Here is a 6,655-nt window from a genome sequence, read left to right as displayed (position 1 = left end):
CCATCATCCAAAAGAAGGTTGTAGTTGTCCCTCCTCTGGGGAGGAGCAGAGCTATGGTTCTGCACAGAGGGAGAAGCCCTTCCCAGGACAGGCAATAAGGAGCCACATTAGTAGCAGATGGACAGTGTGGGAAGCTGAGAATCAGGTCAAATTGGAACCAGGGCTCTTTGCTTAATGACTAAGGCTCTCATCATTCGCTCAGTGAGGAGGCCTGGAAGGTCACAGCAAAGCTTCGTGGCATACTCTTTTACCTCGTATATGAGAATACCTGAGTGTGTGCAGGGAAATCCACACAGTGCATTCCATAGCAGAGTGTGTGGAAGTTCACTTTCAGCAATACTTTTGTTACTTTAAGGCAGTTTCAAAGAATCTGGCCAGGTTCTGCTGAAGCTTTGACTTCCCCCGTCAGAATGCAGCTTCTGAAGGGAGGATTCTGGGAAGATGGTGGAGGAGGAAGCACCAGGAATCTGTCTCTCCACCCAGACGACAGCTACAATGGCAGAATCAACCTGATGTAACTATTTTGGAACTCTGGAGTCTGTTGAAGGCTTGTAACTTCTGGCAGAAGGCTTGGAGGCAAATTGCAGTCAATTGCAGCCAACTTCAGCTCCTGGCTCATTAGCAGTTACCCATCCCCACTCCCAGACACATGGCAAGAGGCTGTGCAGCTTGCACACAACTTGTGGGAGCTAGAGTGGGTAAAAGGACCCTGTCCCCCAAGTACTGGGGACCTGTGCTCTGACTGCTGACCACAGAGGTGCAGACAAAGAGGGTGAAGCCATTGCTGTTGCACCTCCCCTCATTGGTTCATGTTCCTCCCCCTTCAGGTTGAAGTGAATGCCAGAAGATTTAAAGGGCCATCCCATCCTTTCCCCCTCCCATCATGTTTTGCTTTTCCTCTTTTGGGAGCCTGAACTTAAAGACTAGGACATTCAAAAACAGCTGAATATACAAAGAAAATTTAAAAGTGACTGTGCATGCTCAGGGAAAGGCTCAGAAAAGACCTGAGAAGACATTAAGTTTACAACTCAGGCTGATCCTTGGCACAGAGACAGCTTATAATAGTCAAAAAATAACAACAGAAAACATCAAACCCTGGGGGAGGGGGAGAATCTGACAGTTTCCAGAGTTACCACATCATTAGATTAAAATGTCCAGTGTTTAATACAAAATCACAAGGCCCATTCAAACAAAGGGGAAAAAAATCAACAGAAACTGTCCTTGAAAAAGACCTAATGGCAGATATACTAGACAAAGACTTTAAAACAACTGTCTTAAAGATGCTCAAAGAACTAAAGGAAGATGTGGAGAAAGTCAAGAAAATAATGTGTGAACAAAATGAAAACATCAATAAAGAGATATAGGAAACACAAAAAGAAACCAAAAAGCAATTCTGGAGCTGAAAAGTACAATAACTGAAGTGAAAAATTCACTAGAGAGGTTCAAAGGCAGATCTGAGCAGGCAGAAGGAAGAATCAGTGAACTTGAAGATAAGACAATGGAAATTATCAAGGCTGAAGAACAGAAAGAAAGAAGATTAAAGAAACATGTTACACGACACCATCAAGAGGACCAACATACACATTGTGGGAATCCCAGTAAAAGAAGAGAAAGAGAAAGGGGCAGAGAGAATATCTGAAGAAATAATGGCTTAAAATTTCCCAAATTTGATAAAAGACATGAATATAAACATCCAAAAAGCTCAATGAATTCCAAGTAAGATGAAGTCAAAGAGACCCACACAGTCTCATTATAATCAAACTTTCAAAAGACAAAGGGAAAATCTGGAAAGCAACAAGGTAAGTGAATAGTCACATACAAGGGGATCCTCAATAAGATTATCTGCAGATTTCTCATCAAAAAATTTGGAGGCCAGGAGACTGTGGGCAGATTTATTCAAAGTGCTCAAAGAAAACAACTGTCAAGCAAGAATCTTATATCTGGCAAAACTGTCCTTTAGAGTGAAGGAGAAATCAAGGCATTCCCAGATTTAAAAAAGCTGAAGGAGTTCATGACCACTAGACCTTCCCTACAAGACATGCTCAAGGGAGTCCTGTGGAGTGAAATGAAAGAACACTAGACAGTAAACTGAAGCCATATGGAGAAATAAAGACCTCATTAAAGGCAACTACATGGACAATTGTAGAAGCTAGTATCATTGTAACAATGGTTTGTAACTGTACTTTTTGTTTTCTACATGATTTAAGAGACTAATACATTTAAAGAAAACAACAATTATTAGTGTAATAGCTAGTATTACTGTAACTTTGGTTTGTAACTCCAAATCTTGTTTTCTGCATAATTTAGGAGGCCAGTACATTTAAAAGAATTATTAGTTTATGTTTTTTGGCATACAATGTATACAGATGTAATTTTGTGATAACAATAACCGAAAGGGGTGGGGACAGAGCTGTAAAAGAACAGTTTTTGTATGTTATTGAAATTAAGCTGTAATAAATTCAAATTATAATGTTATAACTTTAGGACGTTAAATGTAATCTCCATGATAACCACAAATAAAATAGTTTACAGAGTATACACAAAAGGAAATTAAGAAGGAATTTAAACATTTAATTTAATTTAAAACATTTAACTTAAATTAAAAACATTAAATTAAATTTAATTTAAAACATTTCATTTAAACTCAAAAATCAACAGAACACAAAAGAAGACAGTAATGCAGGAAATGAGGGAAAAAGTGGCTACAGGGCATATAGAAAACAAACAGCACAATGACAGAAGTAAGCCCCTTATTATCAACAAAGACAGAGATTGGTAGAATGGATAAAAACACAGGACCCAGCTATATGCTGTCTACAAGAGACTCATCTGAAACCCCAAAACACAAATAGGTTGAAATGGGAAGGATGGAAGAACATATTCCATGCAAATAGTAACCAAAAGAGAGCAGGACTGGCTATACTAATATCAGACAAAGTAGACATTAAATCATATAAGGTTACAAAAGACAAAGAAGGACATTATATATTAATAAAAGGCTCAGTAGAGCAAGAAGATATAACAATTATAAACATTTGCACACCCAATGACAGACTATCAAAATACATGAAGCAAAACTGGGCAGATCTTGAAGGGAGAAATAGAGAGTTCTACAATAATAGAGACTTCAATGCCTCACTCCCAATAAACCAACTAGATCTAACAAGAATATACAGAACATTCCACCCAATGACAACAGCATACACATTTTTCTCAAGTGCACATGGAACATTTTCCAGGTAGACCATATGTTAGGACACAAATTAAGTCTCAGTAGACAAAAAATGATATCATACAAAGTTATGACAGATATCTTCTCTGACCACAACAGGATGAAGTTAGAAATTAAAAAAAAAAGAACACATAAAGAAAGCTGAAAAATTCACAATACTGTGGAAACTAAACAACACACTTTTAAACAACCAATAGATCAAAGAAGAAATCACAAGGAAAATTAGAAACTACTTAGAGATGTGTAAAAATGAAAATATAACATGTCAAAACTTACATGATACAGCAAACGTTATGCGAAGGTGGAAATTTATAGCTATAACAAGAAAGAACTCAAATCAACAACCTAACTCTACAACTTAAGGAATGAGAAAAAGAAGAACAAACTAAACCCAAAGCTAGCAGAAGGAAGAAACTAACAAACATTAGAGTAGAGGTAGATAAAATAGAGTGTAGAAAAACATCAGAGGGGCTCAATTTGGCAGCATATATACTAAAATTGGAATGATACATAGAAGATTAGCATGGCCCCTGCACGAGGATGACACACAAATTCGTGAAGCGTTCCATATTTTTGAAATTAGAACACTTCCTAACACCATATACAAAAATAAACTAAAAATGGATTAAAGACCTAAATGTAAGGCCAGACACTATAAAACTCTTAGAGAAAAACATAGGCAGAACACTCTGACATAAGTCACAGCAAGATCCTTTTTGACCCACCTCCTAGAGAAAGGGAAATAAAAACAAAAATAAACAAATGGAATCTAATGAAACTTAAAAGCTTTTGCACAGCAAAGGAAACCATAAACAAGACGAAAAGACAACCCTCAGAATGGGAGAAAATATTTGCAAACGAAGCAACTGACAAAGGATTGATCTCCAAAATACACAAGCACCTCATGAAGCTCAATATCAAAAAAAACAAACACCCCAACCCAAAAATGGGCAGAAGACCTAAATAGACATTTCTCCAAAGAAGATATACAGATTGCCAACAAACACATGAAAAGATGCTCAACATGACTAATCATTAGAGAAATGCAAATCAAAACTACAATGAGGTATCACCTCACACTGGTCAGAATGGCCATCATCAAAAAATCTACAAACAATAAATGATGGAAAGGGTGTGGAGAAAAGAGAACCCTCTTGCACTGTTGGTGGGAATGTAAACAACATTGATACAGCCACTATGGAGAACAGTATGGAGGTTCCTTATAAAACTAAAAACAGAACTACCATATGACCCAGCAATCCCACTACTGGGCATATGCCCTGAGAAAACCGTAATTCAAAAAGAGTCATGTACCACAATGTTCATTGCAGCTCTATTTACAATAGTCAGGACATGGAAGCAACCTAAGTGTCCATTGACAGATGAATGGATAAAGAAAATGGGGCACATATATGCAATGGAATATTACTCAGCCATAAAAAGAAACGAAACTGAGTTATTTGTAGTGAGGTGGATGGACCTAGAGTCTGTCATACAGAGTGAAGTCAGAAAGAGAAAAACAAATACCGTATGCTCACATATATATGGAATCTAAAAATAAAAAAAAAATGGTTCTGATGAACCCAGGGGCAGGACAGGAGTAAAGATGCAGACGTAGAGAATGGACTTGAGGACACAGGGAGGGGGAAGGGTAAGCTGGGACAAAGTGAGAGAGTGGCGTGGACATATATACACTACCAAATGTAAAATAGATAGCTAGTGGGAAGCAACCACATAGCACAGGGAGATCAACTCGGTGCTTTGTGACCACCTAGAGGGGTGGGATAGGGAGGCTGGGAGGGATACACAAGGTGGGGGGGATATGGGGATATATGTACACATATAACTGATTCACTTTGTTATACAGCAGAAACTAACACAACATTGTAAAGCAATTATACTCCAATAAAGATGTTTTTATAAATAAGAAAAACAATAGAGAAAAATCAGTGAAACCAAAAGTTGGTTCTTTGAAAAGATCAACAAAATTGACAAACCTTTAGCTAGATGGACTAAGAGAAAACGAGAGAAGACTCAAAGGACTAAAATAAGAAATGGAAGTGGGGACATTCCTACTGATCCCACAGAAATAAAAAGGACTATAAGAGAGTACCATAAACAATTGTTTGCCAACACATTTGATAACTTAGATGAAATGAACAAATTTCTAGAAACAGAAAACCTACCAAGACTAAATCTGAGACTAAGAAATAGACAATCTGAGTAGACTTATATTTAGTAATGAGACTGAATCAGTACTAAAAAAAAAAATCTCCCAACCAAAAAAAGCCCTGGACCTGATGGCTTCACTTGTGAATTCTACCAAAACATTAAAATAAACAACTAATACCAATCCTTCTCAAATTTTTCCAAAAAATTACAGAGGAAGGAATACTTCCTAACTCATTCTTATGAGGCCAGCATAACCCTCATACCAAAGCCAGACAAAGACAATAGAAGAAAATAAAACTACAGACCAATATCCCTAATGAATATTGATGCAAAAATTCTCAATAAAATACTAGCAAACAAATTTCAGCAGCATATTAGGAGTATTATAATCCCATCATGACTGAGTGGGATTTATTCCTTGAATTTAAGGATCGTTCAACATATGAAAATCAATCAATGTAATACACTACATCAACAAAACGAGGGGAAAACCCTACATGATCATTCAATTGATGCAGAAAAATCATTTGACAAAACTTAACACCTTTCATGATAAAAACATTTAAGAAAATAGGAATAGAAAAAACTACCTCCACATAATAAAAGTCATATATGAAAAACCCACAGCAAACATAATGCTCAATGGTGAAAGACTGAAAGCTTTTCCTCTGAGATCAGGAGCAAGGCAAGGATGCCTGATGTCACCACTTCTATTCAACATAGTACTGAAAGTTATAGCCAGAGCAATTAGGCAAGAAATGAAAATAAATAAAAGGCATTCAAGCTGGAAAGGAAGAAGTAAAATTATCTGTTTGCAGATGATATAATCTTATACATAGAAAATTCTAAAGACTCCACACACAAAAAAAGCTGTTAGTACTAATAAATGAATTCAGCAAAGTAGCAGAATACAAAGTCAACACACAAAAATTGGTTGCATTTCTATACACAAACAATGAACAATCTGCAAAGTAAATTACAAAAATAATTACATTTACAGTAGCATTAAAAAGAATAAAATACTTACAAATTAACTAGGAAGGTGAAAAACTTGTACAATGAAAACTACAAAATATTGCTGAAAGAAATTTTTTAAAAACATAAATAACTGGAAACACATCTCATGCTCATGAACTGAAAGGGTTTAAACTGTTAAAATGTCAATATTACCCAAAGTAAGCTACAGATTCACTGCAATCCCTATTGAAATCCTAATGACTTTTTATTTTAAAAATAGAAAAACCCATCCTA

At 36.3% G+C, this 6,655-nt stretch overlaps 1 non-coding gene across 1 annotated transcript; it reads left to right on the top strand.

Annotated features, from left to right (window-relative positions):
* The first annotated feature begins 3,700 nt into the window (after positions 1-3,700).
* On the top strand, positions 3,701-3,807 carry LOC132417772 (U6 spliceosomal RNA). The gene has a single exon (XR_009517925.1). It is a non-coding gene; the product is annotated as a U6 spliceosomal RNA (small nuclear RNA).
* Positions 3,808-6,655: the final 2,848 nt, after the last annotated feature.

This window comes from Delphinus delphis, chromosome 21, assembly GCF_949987515.2.
Source record: "Delphinus delphis chromosome 21, mDelDel1.2, whole genome shotgun sequence".
In the NCBI taxonomy this organism is placed as follows: Eukaryota; Metazoa; Chordata; class Mammalia; order Artiodactyla; family Delphinidae; genus Delphinus; species Delphinus delphis.
The sequence above is the reverse complement of the archived record's forward strand: the minus strand, read 5'-3'. Positions and strand labels throughout refer to the sequence as shown.